The 23,441-nt window shown below is 38.2% G+C and overlaps 1 pseudogene; it reads right to left on the bottom strand.

Moving 5' to 3' along the window:
* Positions 1–23,323: 23,323 nt before the first annotated feature.
* Positions 23,324–23,441, bottom strand: LOC120592690 (uncharacterized; annotated as a pseudogene).

The following is a 23,441-nucleotide window of genomic DNA, read 5'->3' as shown; positions in this document are numbered from 1 at the left end:
TTTCTCAAAGTTTTGCCCTACAACCATTTTCATTATAGTTACTCAAAGAACTTGAAAATATCTAGAGCCTTTGTGAAAACGGATAAGGAGTCAGGAGTCTTCGTTTTTTAAACTCATGACCCATCGGTAATTCTGGTGCCCACACAAGTCTAAAAAGCATCGCTGTCTAATCTCCCACTCGGCATTTTTTTTTTTTTAAATACAAATGGCAATTCTCATGTTGCCTCCACCATTTGTGAGATAAACATTTTTTCTTTCTGTCCCCCAGGTGGGATGGAGTTTTATTCCTCTAGCCTGCTACTTCCTACCTTTTAAACTTTTATTGAATTTTTCCATTCCTGCCACAATACGCTAGGTCTTTCCTTTTGCTTCTCCAGCTCTGAAAACAAATAAAAGTGATAGTGGAGAGATCATAGTGACAAGGTGACTTTCCCCACTCCCATTTCAAAACCAAATAAATTATTTATTATTTTATTGGTTTAACAAAATCCTTCGTCTAGGAGAGTATTTTTCATTAAAGCTATTTATATGACTAACTGCAAGGGCAAAGTGGGAAATCATTTACGTAAATACTGTGTGAGGAAAGTCATCAACCGACGCCCTCTTTGTAACATTCTAGATCATCCAAAGACAAGAGCTACATCTTATTTTTGCCCCGTCCACTGTGCAGTGATCGCCATGTGGTTTCTGAGCAGCAGTGTCAATAGCATTGATGGGACAGATGACACTGGGAAAGTCCAGGCATTTATTTGTATTGTGTACTTGACCTTCTAGACCATTCAACTACAACTCCATAAATACTACATGCATTTTTTTTTTTTTTAATGAGAAAACTTTGTTTAAGTTCCTGAGGATTAAACTCTGGGAACATGGAAAATGTTTGTTCTCTCTCCCCTCAATCAGGAAGACAGTAAATCGAAAATCACTTAGGGAACCTGCTCCGTGGGCGAGGAGCCCACAGCAGCATCGCTGCCAGCAATCCAGGGACAACAGGTGGCAAATCAGGGGACCTTCCGCCCTGGGAGCTCATGCTACGAAGAGACAGAGGCAGAGAAGATTTCCAGGAAAGTTGGTTTGAGTGCCAGTTATAATGCTGTGCAAATAAACACCTTCCTACATTATTATTGGTCTAATCATTAACACGTAGATATACACAGTCCAGTTCTCCTCACCTTGCTCAGCTCAGGGCTCGAGGAGACAAACTCAGTTTTTCTTTTCTATTTGTCAATCTTTGCCTAGAGAATAGCTGTGCCCTTTTCTCTCAAAACTTCTATATTTTACTCTCTACTGAATCCTTTCAGACAATAAAACTTCTGAAATTACCTAAAATTAACAATAAAAACAAACCAATAAGCTGATAATCCTTCTCTAATGTTGCTGCCTCCTCTGGCATCGCCCTTTTTCTCCTTTTTTTTGCCAATAAATTACTACCCGAAGACAACACATTCCCCTCCCACACACTTTTTTTGACCCTTTCAATCTGGATTTGCCCCGTTCTTATTCCTAAAACTGAGTCTAAATGCTAAATTCAATAACCCCTTCTCAGCCTTCATTCTTCTTAAGCAGTTTTTTTGGTCATATGTTTCTTTTGTTTTTCAGCCTGTGACAGTGTGGTCTATGTCATCTGGGGGAGATTGTCACAGTAATGGAACCCAATGACTCATGCCTCCCTCTGGTCTGGTGCTCGTGTGACCCTTTCCCACATTCCATCAGTGCTTGGTCAGTAAAGCCAAGGGATACCTGGAAGGGACCTGCTGAAGGGGAAGAGCTCTCTAATCTGCTCTTATTACCTCAGATAACAAAACCCAACCCAACAAACGGACAGCCCGGGCTAGCCTCCCACACATGAGAGCACAGACAGAGAGGCCCAGACGCTGCTGTTCCAACCGAGACCTGAGAGAACGGTGACGAGCCTTCCCAACTGAGGCCAGCCCCGAGTGACAGCCCACAGAATCGTAAATAAATTTAAATGGCTGTTATTTTAAGTCATTAGATTTGGCACGATTTTTTTTCCCAGGCTAGTCACATCATTCCTATTAAAACATAATTTTGTTAGCCTAATTTCATGTTATCTCATGTTCCTGGTTCTTTATTTTACCTTCCAATGATCTCTCTCTCCCTCTCCCTCTCCCTCTCTCCCTCTCCCTCTCCATCTCTTTCTCTCTTTCTCTCTCTTCTCTCCTCTCTCTCTCTCTCTCTCTCATTTGTTCACCTAAAATGCATTAACTGTAGTGAGTTAAGGTCACAAAGTAGGAGTAAAAACTCCATCTATATCTAGGCGGTTATTCTCTGTTTCTGCCATCTCTGTGGGAAAATGCAGATGATCACAGTGGCTTTTGAGTAGTAAGAAAATCACTCTTCTTTGTGTCCAAAGTTTTCATGAGAATGGCAGTTGTCATTATCAGTGTGCTGTTTATGAACATTAGTCCCTCCTAATGTTCTTCTGGAAGAAATCACAAAGGTTTTAATGTATCATCTGTGTGGATTAACCGACACTCTATGCTATATCGAAAAAAAAAAAGTGAATCATTTGGTTTTTGATTTCTCACATCTATTTTACATCATTTGTTGTATTCAATGCAAATGTACATATACTCTGTGCATAATCAAAGGCTATTTATATAGCCACATGAGTCACTGTGTAGAATATTTAATTACTTATGCAATATTCTTGGTGGTCATTTATGTGGAATAGTAAAAGCCACGTCTTTGTATATTATATACTTGACCAACAGGACAGTTAATGAAATAGGAAGAATGTTTCATCCCACTGAGAATGCTGTCGCATCTATGACTTTAATAAAATCAGATGAGAAAACTAAACCTTATTCTTGCAAGTCGACCTGCCTATATATTTTTTTAGATGTGAAGTGGAGCTATACTCCCTTTGTAAGCACAACATCTTCCTCTTAGTTATTCCGGTTAGAATTTCCTCCAAATCTTAGGCTCAGTTTAAAATATGGAAGGAGTATTTTTGTCTCACACGAAAATATTCCATGATCACGATAAAAGTACTAAATACAGCACAGTCTGCCCAGACCTTTAGTCTCTCCCTTAGTTTATTATGAAGTGACATAGCTTTTGAGTTAGTCTTCCAATAAGCCAAACACAATAAATATTTATTAAATTATAGCATAAACAGATTATCATATTAATTTAAAAAATTATTTATTTAGCTTTTCTCTATTCTATGCCTTCATGCAGGATAACAGAATATCTTTAGCTGGCATTGCAAAAGGAATAGGAAATCCAATACATTTTTTAAATGTCATTGAATGGGAAGTTTATTAATTTCCTATGAGTTACCGTGACACATTTGGGAAAAAGTATTTTGGGGAGTTTCCTTGAATATCTTGAATTTAACGCCTTGTGCATGAGGTCATTTAGGAGAACGAGCTTGATGGTATTCATCGTCAGCCAAGGTTAATGCAAATGCTTTTTATCATGAAATGTATTTTATTTCACCAAATCAGACTTACATGAATGAGACTGTTCTAAATGTTTTTGGTTCTCTTTTGTTTTCTCCAACAAAAGCAAACTTAAACAAATATAATAATAAAAGCAAACTTAAAAAAAATTAAACAGCACAGACCTCAAGGCTTGGAGTACACGCTGAGGTCTTCCCATCATCCATGACCGTTGCTGACCATGTGGTTTCCATTTCTTTGAATTTCTTACATGGTAGGGCTACTTTCTCCTTCACTGTAGACCTGGCCTGAATAATTTAATTTCTCCAGAAGCCTTTTTTTGGTAGCTATTTTTACTTTCTTGACTTGTTTTCTTTGTCCAAAATCAATAGAAACAGTTGAAAGTGATACTAGAAATGAAGCTTACATCAACCAATTGTATATTTTTTTCTCTGTTTATATTTGAAATAGTTGAGGCCAGAAATGCAAACAAGAATAGCCATAGAAACTTTAGTAGCATTCTAACTTGAACCACTGAATTACTTATGACCAATATGAATCCTTGATATTTAATCTGGAGTGAAGCCTAATTAAAAGCATGACATCAAGTATTATACCAAAAAATGCAGACAGGTTTGAACTAGTTTGAATGGTATGCTTTTTCAAGTTTGTAAAGGAGCCATTCTATTGATTATATTCAAAAGTACACAGAACCAAAACCCAAATAATTAGGTGTTTATAAAAGTTCTTACAACCATACATTTCGGAATTATTTTTAAGTTAATTTTCTGATTTTTAGATATTTATAGAGATAAGTCAAATGTATGTTAACAGTCATAATGTTAAAACACTCCTGATCACTTTTTTCACCTCAAAATAAATAAAAACCAACATATCCATTTTTTTCCTAATGTTTATTTCATTCTTAACTTAGAACGTCAAGTTCAGAGTTTTCATGCTGTGAGGGTGAGAGGTAGTTTTCAGGCCCTGAAATACTGATATTCACTGAAGCTGTTCACTGTAGCTTGGACAGTAATTATTCTGAAATTTGAATCTGAATGCCTGAATTTACAGTGGACATCTATACCGTTCAGATCAGCAATCCAGTCTCACTGCTGGTTTTTCCTCAAGAAACAAGAATATTAACTCAAAGTCATTGATAAGCTATTGCTGCTAGTTTACCATTTACAAAAGTTAATCTAAATTATTAGACAACCAGAAATAATAAGAATGTAGTGACTTATGTAGCCCATCCACTGTATCATAAAGGTCTAAAATAGTCACATTTTTATTAAATTGAAAAATGGCATTTCTTTGTGTGATCACATAAATGTTGAAGGCTTCAGTAACAGTTACACAAAACACGTAAGGGGCACCAACTATAAACTAAATCACATCACAAAGAATGTGCTGCTTATTTTCTTCCCGATGTTTTTGATGGAAAGAAGTGTGCTTTCAATGATATGTTATACTGTGCTCTGTAACAAAGGCTGTTTAGTTAATCAGCAGATAAACTATTGAAAGAAGGCAGGCTTCAGATGAATAACAGGGAGGGAAACTGCTCTTTCAATTCAATTCTCTTATGTAATTTAAGAGGTACTATGAAAGTTTGTAAGAGAAAAAATATCAAGTCAGCATTCTCACTGAAACCTGCATCATTTAACCCAGCAAGAGTTATGTAAAAATCTAACCACCATTCGTTTAACCTACTCTTGGGATTGTCACTAATATTTGCACATGTATGTTTGATCTAATCTGTAAAGTATATCCCGTAGTCTAGTCATCATCCTTCAAGAATTTAGATGATCACTCCAGTAACAACCATAGAAACATGCCAGCCTCCCTGTTTTGGGGAGATCTGAACCACTGTGGTAATAAACGGCCTTGGGTGGATGCTCTAGCAATAGAAGCAGAGCTGAGCCTGTGTAGAGGTGTTCCATCCAGTGTCCTGTGCCAAGTAGTAGAACTCTCACACTTATTCCAGTCACTCTAAGGGATTGTAGAGGCAGAGGATGCTCACGAAGGCTCCACTGACTGAACGTCTAATGACTATAAGCCAAAAAATGTATTCAACGGTATCAAAAAGACAAGACTAACTTCCTTACTAATTCTATTTTTTCCATTTCAGTTACTATCTTTAACTGCTGAAACTTTTAGTGTGATTATTATGCAAACAAAATTCGATTTTCCTTTTTATTAACAATTCTTCCTATTAGTTTTCCTTTAAAATCTCTTTGAAGCATGCTCGAAGAGCACCAGCATCTCTCCTTAAGGCAGTTTTAGAAACATCTACTGCATTATCATAAGAGAAAAATATGCCTACGTCCTCAAGATGTCAGCTCTGTTCTCAGAGGGTGAAATTCATGAAATTATTGTGATTATTTCAGATTTTATTTGAGTTTTAAATAGCTACAGAAATGGGTTTACACTTTGGAAAGAAACCTTTGACTTATAATTTCTTTATATGCAAATTGGGTTATAGACTGTGAGTTTCAGTGCTGGGGCGACTAATTCTTCAGCTTTTTTTCTATTCTGTCAATCATACAATGTATTTGTTTGCGTGGCATTCACCACTGACAGGAGCAGATTTGCCCAGAAAAAAAACACTGAATCTCCAAAAAGAAAAAATGTTTATCCTAAAATGAGCGCTATTTTTGTTATTCATTTGCCCTGATCGAGAATAAAATTTAACATGTCCTATAATTTATTTTTCTCATTTTCTAATTTATTTTGCTCATCAAAAGGGAAAACAATTTCTGTGCTCTGAAGAACACTCATCATTTGCAGTTTCGCTACACTTTTCCAGTGTTCTACATTTATTAGGTAATAACGAATTCCTGCATGGAAGGTAGGGATGCATTTACTTAAGAAGTATTTATTAAACACCCTCTAAACAAAACATCGTTAAAATGCACATCTAGAAGGGTCCTTAGATTCCTGGAGATATTTCAGTCTAAAAATAACATCTTAGAGATCTTGTAGACCCGTAGATATCTTTTCATCAAAGTCCTTTATTATTTAGGTGAACATTTTTAAGGCCAGTTGGATGAAGTGACTTTTACAGACACAAGCAAATACCTCTCCAGTTCAAGCAGAACCATAAAAGCAGGACGGAATAGAAAGTTAAAGGATCTGACACTTTTTTTCTTGCTATTCTTTTTGTTTACTCAAGCACTGAGAACTGCGAAGCGTTTCTTTCACACTGCTCACCTCCAGGTCAGCCCGTCCCTTACCGCGCGCGCTATGACCATCAAACACGTCCATGTGTCTATCGTTCGAACTTGATGTATTTCAATGCTTCCTGCGAGGGCCTTTTTCTTGATCTTTGATGACTAATTCTAAGGTTTCCCAGCTGCGTGCTGAGGCACCCTAAGAGCTGGAGTCAACTCCCAGGGTGAAGATAGGGGGACACATCATAATTTTGCTCCAGTTTAGCCCCCCTAGAATGTCATCTGTATCTATCTCCTCTCTATTTTTAAGGGTTCAGTTCAGACCTCGGTAACCAATCCATCTCTCTCATTCTTTTAATGTCTGATAGCATTTACCGTAAACACACTGCATGGTTGAAGGAGAAAATAACGCAGGACTGCGTTCAACAGGCCTGGTCTCGGATTGTGACTCTGTCATCTCTAGCCATATGTCCTGAGGCAAACCACATGCCCCATTTTAGTATCGCACATAAATAATATTCGACTGGATTATTAGAATATAAAGGCTTGTTTTAAAAGGTAGATGTGAGGATTGAACATTTTCATATTTTAAAAATATCTAGGACCATCTATCACATAGTAGGCATACCGAAAATTAAAGCTATCCTTTATTTATTACTGTCATCTCATTAGTTATATTTTTCTTTATATGAAAGCATTATCTCCAAACTCGACCCTAAAATTCACAAGGTCTATATAAATTTCAGTATTGTCACTATTGGAGCTGGGGGATTAGATATAAAAGATCCTCAATATTCAAGATGGGAATAAAATATTAAATTTCTAATTTTTGTAGCTTTTAAATTTTTTTTTCACTTTTACTATCATTTTTACTATGAACTGCTTGAGCTCAAGTTTAACTTGGTTGTCCAGTGAAGAAAATTATTTTATGAATCTATGTATTCACGAAAAATTTTAATAGATCACTTTTATTTAAGAATGATTGTAGTTACAGAGAATCCTTCAGCCGTAATGAGTGCATTTTAACTGCAGTTTCGATATCGAGTGTGACTTGGCATCGATCTCCATGGCTTCGGAGAAAGTTAGTCCAGGATCTCGCCAGCCCCGTAAGACGCACGCAAGCGCTGCTGCACCTTCCGCGCCTCTCAAGAAAATGCGGGAATTATTCATTCTGTGCAGAAGCGTTCGCATCTCGAACCCAGATTTGAGCTCCTTGGGCCTGCGGGTTTCAGATTGTTGAAGGCCTGGAGCGCGCGTCAGATGCTCTCTTCCTAAATTTCAGAGTGGAATTGAGGTTTCTTTTTTAAATTTCTTAGCTCAGGAATTGGTTAATATTGGAGTATCTATTATTATTATGTCTTAATATAACTTAGTTCTAAGTCCACTTTGTTCTGTAGCCCCATGTCTTGCATGAGTTTGCAAGTGACATGCATGCTTAAGTTACCTTTTCAGCTTGAATGTTGAAAGTGCCAATGTTTTTAAAGTACTGGAGGAATGAGGCGAGGTTTTACTTGCTTCCTCTGTTATTTAGAAGTAAAGACGCCCATTCAAATAGGTACTAATCTTACATATTCAATTTTAAACTTTTTAATTTGAAATATTTGGCAAACACATTTACCAAGGGCGTAGGTGAAAAAAAACTTGTGGTTTCTACATCTTGCAAAACAGTTAATCTGTCTTTAAAAATAGTATCAGGTTTGAGGATGTGATAAGCAATAAATAGTATTTTTAACTTTGCCAAGATACACAAAAAGAGATACATGTAAGATCTCTCTCTCTTTCTTTGTTCTTTCAATTTTCATAACAACCTTGCAATGTTGGTCTTATATCATTTCAATAACAAAAATATTAGGTCTCATAAAGGTAGAGCTACGCTCATGGTCTTGGAGATTATTACCGACAAACCTGGTATTTCAATTCAATCTTCTGATAATAGATTCAATATCTACACTGCATTGTAATTAATAAGTCTTGAACTGTTGTGCCATTCTTTTGCTAATTGCTCATGCACCATTTTTTGTGAAAGTAATAAGAAACTGTTTTGAAAGCCAAGCTGTGCTCTGCAAATTACTGTTGTCCAATGTGCTTACTTTCTCATTCCATGTTATATGTACAATGCAAACTCGGAGATTAAGGAAATTTATACCTCCTATGTCTCCAAAGGGGCATAATAACTTCATTAGAAAACATATTTAATCACACTGCACAGTGCAAACGGTAGCTATCACAAATTATTTTGCAGTATGTACATTTGTACAAATGTGCTAATAATCTCTCTTCAGTGTCTACTCATAAATCAGTGCTAACTTCGTATCCTGACTGCATTCAGAAGTAAGCTCATGTTTACTTTTCTCATCTTTTTTCACAATGCTCTTTTAGTTTTTTTTCAAATAGCATATGTCACATTATATTTTATTGTTTAATTTCTCATTTAGACTGGGAAATTCTTGAGGGAAAGATCCAGTCTTGCTAATTTCCCTCATCAGCTTCATTTAATACAGTATTCAATGAATGTTTATTGAAATGAATAAACAGACTGTTGTTTTCTAAATCGTTTCCCAGGAAAGTTAAATTTCTAAGATCATTGATCTGAAATTCACTTAAGTTCCATTTGCTCTAGTGGAGTCCATTAGTTATCTAAATTGTGCTCTGCAATTTAACGGTAATGATGTGATCGTTTCAAGCAAGTGAATGGACAAAGCTGGCCAGCCCCACCCACCCCCAGGGGTTGTGTGCTTTGCTGTGTCACCTCCTGTCATTGCTCCTCCGGATCTACATGCACTGACCAATCCAGTGATATCTCTGAGTTTCCACATTGACCTCGTTCTCACTAATGGTAAATATAAAAGAAAACTCTACTTTTGTTGTGACAATTTTCTTTTCCAAAACCAAATATGTCCATGTAGGCTCATAAATCCTAATACAAAATAAATCTGTACTAGTTTTAAACGAAGATCAAGATGAATAAGAAAGAAACATGGAGAGAGAATGAAAAAGAATTCCTCCTCAAAAAAATTCTTCAAGTTCAATTTACACAAACACACACACACATATACCTTTTCTAGGCACAAAATTATATTTCATTCCAAATGATATTTTTTTATTTAAGCATAGCTGGTATACAATATTATGTTGGTTATATTAGTGTCAGGTATACAATATAGTAATTCAACATTTTTATACTTTACAGCGTGATCACCACACTAATTCTAATGCTCGTTTGTCACCGAGCAACCTTATGGAAATATTATTGAGTGTATTTCCCTTCACCGTTTCCACTCATCCTCCCACCCCCTCTCGTAACTATCCCTTGTTCTCTGTTTCTCATGGTTCATTTCTGTTTTGTTTTGTTTGTTCATTTTTTAAAATTTTATTCCTCATATCTATCTTTTCTTATTGAACTTATTTTACTTAGGTCCATTCATGTTGCCACAAATGGCAAGATTTCATTCTTTTTTATTGCTGCATCGTAGTTGATTCCACCTCTTCTTTATCCATTCATCTATCGATGAATACCCAGGTTGCTTCCATATCTTGGCCATTGTAAATAATGCTGCAGTGAACACAGGGGTGCATATATCTTTACAAATTAGTGTTTTCATTTTCTTTGAATTTCCAGAAGCAGAATTGCTACATTGTATGGTTTATCTATTTTTAATCTTTGGAGGAATATCCATACTGCTTTCCACAGTGGCTGCATCAATTTGCAGTCCCACCAAAAGTGCACAAGGGTTCCCTTTTTAGTTTGACACAGTCTCATTCACTTATTTTTGTTTTTACTCCCCTTGCCTTTGAGGTCAAATTCATAAAATCATCTCTAAATCCTAGGTCCATGAGTTTAGTACCTATGTTTTCTTCTATGCAATTTATTGTTTCAGGTCTTATATTCAGGTCTTTGGTCCACTTTGAGTTAATTTTGGTGTATGGTGGTAGATAACAGTCTAGTTCCATTCTTTTGCATGTGGCTTTCCAATTTTCCCTGCACTGTTTATTGAAGAGGCTTTATTTTCTCCATTGTATGTTTTTGGCTCCTTCATTGAAAACTATTTGCCCATATATGCAAGGGTGTAATTCTGGATTCTCGATTCTGTTCCGTTGGTCTTTGTGTCTGTTTTTCTGCCAATACCACGCTGTTTTGATTATTGATGCTTTGTAGTATAAATTGATGTTAGGAAGAATGATATCTCTGGCTTTATTCTTGCTCCTTGGGATTGCTTTGGTTATTCAGGGTATTTTGTACTTCCATACAAATTTGACGATTTTTTGTTCTATGTTTTTAAAGAATGCCATTAGGATTTTGATGGGGATTGCATTAAATTTCTATAATGCTTTAGATAATAAGGTCATTTTAACTATGTTGATTCTTCCAGTCCATGAATACAAAATATCTTTCCATTTTTTATATGTTTTTCAATTTCCTTTAATAGTGTCTTATAGTTTTCAGCGTATGGGTTCTTCACATGCGTCGTTAGATCCATTCCTATGTATTTTATTCTTTTCATTGCAATTTGCAGAAGAAATTGTTGCTTTTGTTTCTTTTTCTGAAAATTCCTTGTTTGTGTATAGAAATGCTATGAATTTTTGCACACTGATTTTGTATCCTGAAATTTTACTTTATTTATTATTTCTAATGGATTTTTAGTGGAGTCATTAGGGTTTTCTATATAGAGAATCACGTCATCTGCAAAAAGTGACAATTTGACTTCTTCATTCCATATTTGGATGCCTTTTATTTCTTTCTCTTGCTTGATTGCTCTCACTAGGACTTCTAATACTATATTGAATAATAGTGGAGAGAGTGGACAATCTTGTCTTGTTTCTGATCTTAGAGGGAAAGTTTTTAGTTTTACTACATGAAGAATGATGTAAGCTGAGAGTTTGTCATATTTGCCCTTTAGTATGTTGAAGTACTTTCTTTCTATACCCGTTTTATTAAGTGCTTTAATCATAAATGGATGCTATATCTTATCAAAGGCTTTTTCTGCATCTACTGATATGATCATGTGATTCTTATACTTTATTTTGTTTATGTGGTATATCACATTAATCGATTCGCATATGTTAAACCATCCCTGTGCCCTTGGAATGAAGCCCGCTTGATCATGGAGTATAATCTTTTAACTCTTGTTGTATTTGTTATGTGGTATTTTGTTTAGTATTTTTGCATCTGCGTTCATGAGAGATATTGGTCTATAGTTTTCTTTTTTTGTGTTATCTTTACCAGGTTTTGGTATCAGGGTAATGTGGGCCTCATAAAATGAGTTAGGAAGTATTGTCTCTTCTTCAATTTTTTGGAAAAGTTTGAGAAGAACAGGGTTAAATCTTTGAATGTTTGGTAGAATTCACTGGTGAAGCCATCCAGTCCTGAACTTTTACTTTTAGGGAGGTTTTTAATTGTTTCGATTTTCATACTGTTGATCTATTTATTTATTCACAATTCAGTCTAGAAAGGTTGTATATTTTTAAGAACTTGTCTATTTCTTCTAGGTTATTAAATTTGATGGCACATAATTTTTCATAATATTTCGGTGGTATCTGTGATATCATCTCCTCTTTTATTTCTGATTTTGTTTATTTGTGTCCTTTCCTTTCTTTCCTAGTGAGTCTAGCCAGGGGTTTGTCAATTTTATTAATCTTCTCAAAGAACCAGCTCTTTGTTGCATTATTTTTTTCTATTGTCTTTTTGTTCTCAATTTCATTTTATTCTGCTCTAATTTTTATTATTTCCTTTCTTCTGCTGACTTTGGGCTTCATTTGTTCTTCTTTTTCTAGATTTTTTAAATGAAATGTTAGGTTGTTTATTTGGAATCTTTCTTGTTCCTTGAGATGGGCCTGTAATGATATGAATTTTCCTCTTATTAGTGCTTTTACTGTGTCCCAAAAGTTTTGATATCTAGTATTTAAATTCTCATTTGTTTCTGTGTATCTCTTGATCTCTCCTTTTATTTCTTCTACGACCCAGTTGTTCTTCAGTAGCATGTTGTTTAATCGCCACGTATTTGTGGTTCTTTCTGATTTCTTTTTACAGTTTATCTGCAGTTTCAAAGCATTGTGGGCAGAGAATATGCTTGGTATGATTTCAATCTTCTTAAATTTGTTCAGACTAGTTTTGTGTCCCAACATATCGTCCATCCTTGAGAATGTTCCATGTACACTAGAGAAGATGTATAATTTGATATTTGGGGATGAAAGGCACTGTAAATGTTGATAATGTCCAATTGTTCTAATGTCGCTTAAGGATGATATTTCCTTATCGATTTTGTGTTTGGATGATCCATAGCTGACATTGGGTTATTTAGGTCCTCTACCATAATTTTTGTCAGTATCTCCCTTTAGTTCTGTTATTGCTAGCAGTTGCTTTATATAACTTGGTGCTTCCTGATTGGGAGCATAAATATTAATAAGTGTTATGTCTTCTTGATGTATGGTCCCCTTTATCATTATGAAGTGTCCATTGTTGTCTCTCATTACTTTTTTCTATCTTGAAGTCTATTTTGTCAGATATGAGAATGGCCACACCTACTTTTCTTTGGATGCCATTTTCTAAGAGTATCATTTTCCACCCTTTTTCTTTGAGTTGATATTTGTCCTTGCAGTTGAAATATGTCTCTTCAAGGCAGCGTATAGTTGGGTTTTGTTTTTTGATCCAATCTACTATTCTGTATCTTTTTATTGATGAGTTTAGTCCATTTACATTTAGGGTGATCATTGAAATATGAAGTTTTCCTATAGCCATTTTATCTTTTGTTTTGTGGTAGCTCAGTGTTCCCACTGTTTCGTCTTTATGTTTTTGTCTATTATTTTAATTTGGTGGTGTTTTATGGTTTTCACTCTGTCCCCTCTTGTTTTATGTTATGTGTCTCAGTTCTGGTGTGTGTGTGTGTGGTTTCCACTAAGTTTATGTAAAAGAAAGTTATTAATATACAGTAGTCCTTTTTCTTCTGCATGTGCTTATCTCCATTCCCCTTTGCATATTTGGATCTTTCCTCTCTCCCATTGTTTTTGTTGTCTCGCATTATCTGTCTTTACACTATATGTTCCTTTTCAAGTTGCAGTAGCTATTCTCCTTTAAAGTTTTTTCTTTAAACCTTTAACCATTATGTAATATCTAAGCTTATAATACCCTGTTCTTCATAAGGGTTGCACTTGTTTGCTTCTGTCTGCCTATTAGTCATCTTACTCATAGTTACATATTTTTTGTCCCTTTGTTCTAGGAAGAATGACCCCCTTCAGTATTTCTTGTAATAGAGGTCTTGTGGTAGAAAATTCCCTCAGCTTTTGCATGTCTGAATTTTTATTTCTCCTTCATATCTAAAGGAGAGATTTGCTGGATATATTATTCCTGGCTAGTAATGTTTTTCTTTCAATAGTTTGAATATTTGGTTCCACTCCCTCTTAACTTGTAAGGTTTGTGCTGAGAAGTCCAATGATAAAATAATGGGTTTTCTTTTATAGGTTACTGTCTTCTTTTCCTTGTCTGCCTTGAGAATTCTTTCTTTGTCATAAATTTTTGACAATTTTAATATATTGTGTCTTGGAGAAGGCCTTTTTTGGGGTCGAGATAATTAGGTGTTCTGTTTGCTTCTTGGATTCTAATATCTAGTTCTTTCCATAGGTTTAGGAAATTCTCGTCAACTATTTGTTTGAATATGCTCTCGGTTCTCTTCTCTCTCTCTTCTTCTTTATGTATACTCATTATTCTTATGTTGCTTTTTCTGATGGTGTCAGATAGTTCTTGTAGAGTTCTTCCTTTTTTTTATTCTCAAGTCTTTCTCTTCTTCCTTCTGCATTGTTTCCAGATTTCTCTCTTCGATACCACTAATTCTTTCTTCTATCTGGTCAGTTGTTTGTTATTTCATTCTTCATCTCTTTTAGTGAGTTTTTCATTCCCAAAAGTTCTATTTAGTTCTTTTTCAGAGTTTTGATCTCCTTAGTAAAGTATTCCTGTTGTCTGATGATTTTGTTTCTAAGTTCTTTGAACCGTCCTTAAGAATTTTCTTGCATCTTATTGAGAATTTTTTTAGAAGTGCAATCTTGAATTCTCTGTCATTTAAATAGCATATTTCTATCCCTTTATGCTTGTTTTCTAGAAATTTTTCATTTTCTTTCTCAGCTGTCTTGGTTGTTCATGGTGTTTGATGGACTGTTCTTCATGTAGACATTAATGGGAATGTAATCTGCTTTTAAAAACTTATTATAGAGTGATCTGTCTTTAGCAGGTTAATAAGAGATTTTTCTTTTGATTCCTTATAGGTGGTGTCAAAGCTTCCTGCACTGCCCAAGCCCGCTGGATTTCTCCTTTGAGGTTAAGAATGCCCCCTCCCTTTTTTTTCGTTTTCTGGAGAAGTGTGTATCCCCTCTGTGACCAGGCGGCCTCAGTCCCAGGATTGCATCCCGGCTGGAGAATGTGAAGGGCGATGGGAGATCACGCGTCTGCGAAGGCCCTGAAGCTCCAGTACTGCTCCTACTGTCAGGTGCAATGCTCCGCTGCTTCCTTGTGAATCAGCCTGACTGGGTGGAGGTGGGTGAATTGGAAGACGCCAGTGGTTTGTGTGACTGTTTTCTAGTAATGCTGACTTAGGCTTCAACTGCTTGCATCTGTATCTCCTCCCCTCTCTCTGGGACCGGCTGCTGTGTATATTTCACGATATCCCCTGCGGCTGGGCACTCGCTGGGGGAAGGAGGGGAGGAGGGCGCCCTCTGGGTTGGTCGGAGAAGGCCGCCAGGCTCTGTGACTCAGCTTTCTGACTAGCTAAGTTGGTTGCTAAGACACAGCTGTCGCCCCTTGGTGCTCCGCCTCTGCCCTTCTCTCTGCCCTGCTCCCTGGTCTCCACTGCATGGAATATGCTTATTTCTCAGACAGGACTATTCCAGGCCTTAAAGAGCCAAGAAATCATTATTTTGTTCTCCCCTTCCCCTCGCCCCGCCGGGAGCTCTGGGCTGGGGCTGCTTTCCACTGCACCTGGCTTTGTTTCTTTTGCTCCATCACCCTGTCTTGTGCACGAATGATCCGCCTTCATTCAGATGCTCTGATGCACAGCTCTCTCAGCCGTGCTCGTGTGCAGATTGGGTGTTATCTGTTGAGATTTAGGTGCTTGGCTTTTTGTAGTTTCAAGGGGAGAGGTCAGGGGAGATTCCTCACGCCTCCAAGCCCTGACCCCTCCCCAGCACCACTTTTTTAAGAGAATATCTTTACTCCATGGTATATTCATTCCTCCTTTGTTGTAGATTAGTTGACCATATAAGTGAGGGTTTATTTCTGGGCTCTCTATTCTGTTCCATTGATCTATGTGTCTGTGTTTGTGCGAGTACCATTCTTTTTTGATTACTATAGTTTTGTAGTATAGTCTGTAATCAGAGAGTGATACCTCCAACTCTGTTCTCCTTCCTCAAGATTGCTTTGGCTAATCATGGTCTTTTGTGGATCCACATAAATTTTAACATTATTTGTTCTAGTTCTGAGAAGAACGTCATTGGTATTTTGGTGGGAATTGCATTGAATTTGTAGATTGTTTTGAGTAATATGGTCAGCAGAATGTGCAAATGACTTTTCCTCTGCTTGTTAAGCCTTCTTTTCTCTTTAAGCCATCACATATGTGGCTATGGTACTTTAGTGCTTTCTTTCTTTATTGCTTTTAAAAGCCACTGCTATTTATTCAGATATGTGAGTGGTTGACTTGAGTCCTATTTTCATTTCTGGTTTTATAAGTGTTTCTTAATTTTCAAATTAAAAAATAACTACAAATATCTTAAGAAAATAAAAGAGACAGATTATATATAATGTGAGAGTCTGTGTATGTATTTTTTTAAAAAGTACATCCCTGTGCAGCTGACCCTTGAAAGAGGCTGGAACTAGATCAGAATAAGCAGCGATTACCATTAACCTTTGTATTTTTTTTTTTTTTTTTTGAGTAGATATATAGATCTTTTATCTTTTTCTTCTCTTCTTGCACATCAATTTTATTCTTTTCACTGTGGGACTTATTTCTGCTTCAAGTGCCCTCTGGCCCCCTTGACCCTTGGGTCTGGCAAAATCTCAATTTTAGTTTAAATAGCATGCAAGACATCTCAAACTCACCGGATAGAGATCTGGTCAGTCAGCCTGGTTTCCAGATATTAGGCTGCTTTGCCATCTCCATACCAACTACGACGAAGAATCTGCTTCGCACCCCTGCTACAAGCAGATGGTTAGATTACGCTGAACAGGTCTTCGGAGAAATAGGGCCATTCCAGGTTGCCGATCCCGTTGTGTGTAAAGGTTCTTTGCAGACCCTCCTCTCCCGTTGCCCTCCCTCCTCCTTCTTTTGTTTCCTTCTCTCTCTCTCTCTCAATCCAAAGGTGCTTCTATCTCACAGTATCCAACCAGCTTATAAATAACCTCAGGTGCACTTTTTTCCCCACAAATCTGAGATACTCAGTGTCATGGTGTCACTCTGGAACAGGCCACGGGACCTAAATGGTGGTTCTAACTTTTCTCATATGCCCTCAATATGGTATCATTTTATGCAGTATCTTATGAATATGATAAATTTTAATTACCTCTAACATACAACATGTAAAATTCATCTTAATAAATATGATATAAGAAAACAATGGTCAACCCCAATCAGAGCATACGTGTTGCTTACAGTGTGCCCTGATGACCCACTATGACCTGCCCAGTTAGGAATTTATGATTTATTACAGTACTGCTTTTCTGCCCACAATTTCCATTTTTGGTCATAAATCAGACTGAAGGATGCTTTGATGAGTTACCTTTCAGTCAGATAGTTTGGTATCATAGCGCTAGGAAGGCCCATTCCTAGGAAGTCTCAGTGTTGACGTCGTCTTGTTGACCATTGGGTGGGGCAATACCATAACCATAGAATGTGAGTTGAGGCCAAATTTTCCCCAAAGGAGACGGGCAGGTAAGTGGAAGGCAGTTGGATCTTACAGTCTTCATTGTGAAAAAACACTCTGGATCATTTCTGTCCTGAGAACTAACATGATCAGAGTTTTGCTTCCTGTCTCATTTTTCTCTGTTCGGCATCTAGCCATGAAAAGAGTATTAACAATTATCTTATACATGCTCGCTAATCATAAACAGTTGGACTATATAGAAGAACCCGAAGAAGAAATAGAACTATTAAGACTAAAACCATTAGCAAACAGGTGAAGACAATGAAACCAAATGGGTTCTGAGTTCAGTATCAATTCATAGGTATACAGGCCCTGCTGATGTCTTGGGATAGCTGTCTGCCTCTGGTTTAAGCTGCTTCTTGTCCTTGATAAGTCTTTGGTGCCCATTGTAGGTGGAAGCAAGTGTCATGGACAAGGGTATGTGGATATTTGTGGGTAGGCACCTGATAAAGTCCTTTCCAAGGAGATTGGAGAGTATCTTTATTTAGTGTCCTTTCCAATAAACAAAATCTCCAGGTGACAGTCAATGAACTCTAAAGTCTTTGTCTCCTGGGAGCTTGCTGTGAAAGGAAGCAGTTGCCAATTTGACATTTTTTTGAAGTGACTTCATCAAACCTTGGCAATAGTGTAAGATGTCTCCTTTCAAAAGTGTCAGCTCATAAGTTCCTTCATTTAAGGTCACTATGTTGATTCCAGGGAGCCAAGAAGAACTAAGTAGCTGTCTTGGGTTTCCTATAGCCTTGACTGTTTATTTAATTTGCAACCTCTGTTTACCTATATGATATACTATAGAAGTTTTTTTATCACTTATTTTACAACGTCCCTCATGGAATTTAACGTAAAAAAATATTTTGAGGTGTTCTAGGGGACCTTATGGAACATGGAAAAATTATTCCTACATATATTGAGATTTTAACCCTTTAAAACCTCAATTTCTAATGAAAACTAAGGAGTAAGCAATTAGCATTCTTTAGGTTGGCAGATTTATAAAGATATTTTATAACTTCTAGAAACATCAAATTCAGTTATTAACACGGACTATTAATTCGGACAAAATAAAGACAAATGTTTTACTTAAACCAACAAACTTAAGATAGCTTTTTATTTACTAAGGATTAATCTTAGAGCATAAGAACTTGAAAAGCATTTGAGTTAGTTTCTATATTTCTGAGAATTTTAGAATACCCAGTCCTCACAAGTGTTTGTCTTTAATTTTAACCATACCACCCAGAGGTAGAAAATTGTCTCACATTTACAACATATGTATATAAACTGACATAGATAGACACAAATAGAGAACAGTTAGACCCCAATTTTTTTTCCTTCTTTAATCCCGCCCCCCTCCCCAACTTCCACCCCTGACCTATGGATGTTGCCATTTCCCCTTAAGAACTGAATCTCTGAAGACCTGGCGTCTCCTCCCACATGCTCACAGCACGCACCCGGGGCCTGGTGTACCTGGGGCCAGACGCACCCAGGGCCTGGTCCGTGGCTCTACCTGGGGCACAAACCCAGGACCTTCTGCCTGTCAAGCAGACGTACTAACTGCTGTACTATGGAGCCACCCTTGGATCCAGATTTTGTTTGAGAGTCATTTGCAATTTATATCTGTCCTTGACAAGTCAAGTTCCAAATGACCTTCCTTTTTTTAAACTAAGGCCAACCATTTTTAATAACTCAAAAAATTGGGTCGAAACCGAAACGACATCATAGGTCGATCTATTTATCTTAATCCTCTTTTCGAAGCTTTGGAGAGGCCAATTAAATATAATTTCCAGCCATTTTACCTAATTTTATAGCTGGCTCTTTCTAATCGTGTGCACAAAAAGATCGATTTAGAAATATCAAGGATTGTCATCTGAAGCGTCTTAGTGTTAGCAGGAGGCTGGCTGCTGTGGGGCTTGTTGGCCTCGGAGGCTCGTTTTCACATGTTAATTTTGAGATCTCCTGAGTCTGAACAAACTTGTAGGGAAAATCAGCCTTTATGTGCAAGTGTGTGGACGAGGCAAATGCAGTGGAGAGCCCTATAGGTCTGCTACATGTCCTAGAGGAAATTTTTTCTCAGGCAGCCCTACAAAGATTCTTGCCTAGTCACCTAACAATACCTGAGCAAGGCTCAGCAAGAGCCTATTGAATGTCACTGGAATGGAGATGCTTTCCAAGGCACAGGCCCCTCTCTCGGGCGAACCCCCAGGCGACCTGCTCCCTTTGTTTGGAGGCAGAAGGTTCCCGACAGTGTCACTGTGAGCTTGCTGTGGTGATCTTGCAGGTGGGCCAAAGTCCTAACAGAGCTCCCCCGCCACATCGAGGTGAGGGGGTGGGGGAGCGGGTAACAGCAGGGCCATCAGCTCCTGGGGCTGGAGCGTTCCCGCAGCTCCCAGGGGGCCCCGGGGCTTCCCAGCCTGTCTGTCAGGTCTCTTTCTCTGTTACCCGAAGCCGTTCGCCAGCCCTCTTGTCTCACAGGAGTAACCGCTACTGAAACGTGTGCATGTTTGAGTTTGCTCACGGGAGGGGGCAAGTGCAGCGTCCACCTACACGGCCATCGTCTCGGATCTCGTCCCCAGACTTACTAACTTGGATCCAGTACGGGTTGTTCTTCACCTAAATTGGGGCATGATTTTTTTTTTTTTAATTGCATTATCATAGAATCTAAAGAGTTCCACCCCGGCATTTACATTTTTAAGATTTCTTTTGCTGTTAACACCAAAGAACTTAGAGTTCCTGGCTGTTCCTAGAATGGCCATCCGCGTTGGAGTCTATGTCAGGGCTGCTTGGGAGGCTGGGAGCAGTGGGCGGAATGCGCTGCCGTCCACAGCTTCTTCTCTAACCTGGCCGGCTTGTCACACTTCACTGTGAGAGCAGTGGTCCAGCTAGACCCCGCCTGGATGGGAGCGCCTGGGAGTCTGCATCGCAACGTTCCTGCCAGACCCCGCAGCTGCCTAACACAACCGTCACACATCAGTCCTCAGCAAGTGCACCAAATATCTCAGGACTGCAAGGAAAACGGAACTGGGTCCTGGTACTTCAGCAAGGCACAGCTGTAGCAGAGCCTGATGAGGCAAAGTGGCAGTGATAGCGACGGGCCGTGCTCACCTCTATTTGTCTGTAGCTGGAAAGTCCAGGGCTGAAATATGTGTTATTTATGCTACACATAACTTAAACCTGGGGTTAGCTGATCTTGGTTCAATGAATCAAGATATTTTAGGTAGAAAATACGGCAGTGTTTCATAAGAACAAATCTTTGGAAAGATTACTGCCATCTCCATACCCCTTCTCTCGGCTCGGGTCATCCCCCACCCGTCTCTAAACCCCAGATTCTAATTCCCACGTAGCCTCTAAATGCCCCAGGTCTGTTTCTCAGATGTCTAATAGTATTTGAAACTTGACATCTTCAAAATCGAATTCTCGTTTGTCCCCAAATCTCCCTTTCCCCTGGTATTTTCAGCAGTGGTCCCTGCCTTGGAGAATGACCCCCATTTGCTCAGTTGCCCTGGTGCGACACTGAGTGCTTCCTGTCCTGCCTTGTCCTGGGGTCCCAGAACTTACTCGTCAAGTCTTCCAGCTTCGTCTTCTGAACGCATTCTGACTTGTCTACTTTCACCTTTTCTTCGTATGGTGGATCAAGCTGCCATGACCTTCCTTGGGAAACTCGAGTAGCCCCTGACTGAGAGCGGACTTCCACTCTTGCCTCCTCGCAGCTCACACGGCACCCAGAAAATGGGCAGTCACCTGGCCAGACCTTCCTGTCACATGCTGAAGGAAACACAATCTCAAACACCCTCAGCCCACATCTCCGGCTCTGTCTGCTCTCGTCCTTTTTACTCCCGCTTCCCTCTTCCTGGGTAGTCATTCTTGCTTTCTTAAAATACCCTACTTATCATTCCCACATAAGCAATGTGTTTACTTTTTATCTGTTCATTTTCTGCCTTCCTCGGACTCAGTTATGTTCACTGTTCAACTGTGGGAACTTGAACGTTGCCCAGTCTGTTGCAAGTGCTCGGATACCGAACCGATTCTTGAATTCTGAATGAATGCCAAGTTATGCTTTCTGATACCATTTACCCTCCAAATACTATGAGTTCTGTGACTTGAGTAACTCAGTTTCATGTAGCCCCATATTACCTGGATTTAAAAAAAAATGTGAAATGTAGATACATTTTTTTTTCTCAAAGATATTCAAATTAATTCCCCCCAATACCTGTAGTTCTAATGCTATGTACAGTTACTGTTCCTCTGCAATTGGTCACCCTCCTCTAATGGCTTCCTCGACTCTCTCAGATGTCCCCAGTGGCCTCCTCATCTCCCTCGCTCTCCTCATTGCACATGTGGGTTGTTTCCTCTGCAGACATAGACGCAAGTTTTGTTTCTGTTTTGCCAATCTGGTATCTATTTATCTTTCTCTTTGTAAATAGCCCAGTCTTCCTCTGGGGAGCCATGTCTTCTAATTTTTCGTCATAACCTTTTAGATGGCCTGGCTTCACCCTTGATTTCAGATGTGAGTAGGAGGCTCAGGTCTAATCAATCAGAAAACCACTAGCTTTAGTTAATGTTTCTGAGAGGTACCCTGACCCAACTCAGGCTAGTGTGAATCAGGGTCCAGCGTTTTCATCAGTGTTGGGGAAGAGATGTTCCTTTCCGCTGGGTTTGGGATGGGAAGATGCTAGCCTGCAGCTACCAGCAGCTATTCTTGAATCACATTGTGCTTAGGAATAAACCAATATGTGGACAAGAACAGAGGGACCACGACCTGATCACGCTTACTGAATTTTCATGTAGATGATCTAACATTTTTCTCTAAGTTAGTTTGGACTAAATTTTCTACCTGTAAAAATTACCTAGCTTAGCTTCTTTACTATTTTAAAATTCAGTATCTTATTCTCATTTTATGCTGCCATTGGTTTAATCCTCTTCTAAATCCAGTCTATTTTGTTTTCTTCCTGCACTTTGCTCTTTCTCCCCAGAAAAAAGAGGGCTATGACAATGTCGTTCTCTGATTATAACAATAATAGCAATGGGAATACGTTATTCACATCATTACTTTTACATTTTGATTTATCGTATTATCATCATCTGATTTATCTTTTGCAGAGATTTGTTTATTTTTTTACTTAAATCTTACCAGTGATTCCCCATTACCTACTGAATAACAAACTGCCACTTTAAATTGACACTCAAGACCTACTAGAATGGGATCTTGGCTCACCTTAGAGCCATCTGTTACTGCATTTTTTTACAGTTTCATCAAAATAGGTGGCTTCCCAGTGAGTCAGTATGTCCCGTGCTTTTCCTCACTTTGGTGACACTCTGTGGATTCCCAACCTTTAATCTCACACGTGGATGCCTTAAGCATCCTCTACCTCGATGGCTACAGCTCTGAAAGTCTTCTCCAGATACTCTATCTAGAAGTTATCTTTTCCTTTTTTGCACTGTGACTGCACATTAATTTGGGGGTTGGAAGGCAAAGCGTTTGTGTACATAGTTTATTTTCCATAATAGATATGTTCACTGAAGTTTGGGAGTATACGTTACATATTTGTGTACTTTGTGTCCCAGGCCAGAGCCTAGTACACAGCAGATATTCAGTAAATATTTAAAAATGAAAAACAAGGAAAAGAAAGATTGCTCTTAAATAACACAATATATCATCCATCATAGATCTAAAATATAACATTCAGCTTCAAGTTTGCTTTTGTCAGATTGTCACAATATTTTTCAATGTAAAATTTATTTATTTATTCATTTATTTTTATGTTATTTATTTATTTATTTGGCAAGGCAATCCTTGGTTGACCTCACAGATTGCAAGGACCTTGTCAGCTTACGATCCCTTATTTTTTTTATTTTTTACGCCTACAGCACCTGGTCTTCCTAGGTGGTCTCCCATCCAAGTACTAACCAGGCCCGAACCTGCTTAGTTTCTGAGAACAGATGGGACCTGGCTTGTTCAGGGTGGCATGGCGTAGAC

This window comes from Pteropus medius, unplaced genomic scaffold (genome assembly GCF_902729225.1).
Source record: "Pteropus medius unplaced genomic scaffold, Ma_sr-lr_union100, whole genome shotgun sequence".
Classification (NCBI taxonomy): domain Eukaryota; kingdom Metazoa; phylum Chordata; class Mammalia; order Chiroptera; family Pteropodidae; genus Pteropus; species Pteropus medius.
The sequence above is the reverse complement of the archived record's forward strand: the minus strand, read 5'-3'. Positions and strand labels throughout refer to the sequence as shown.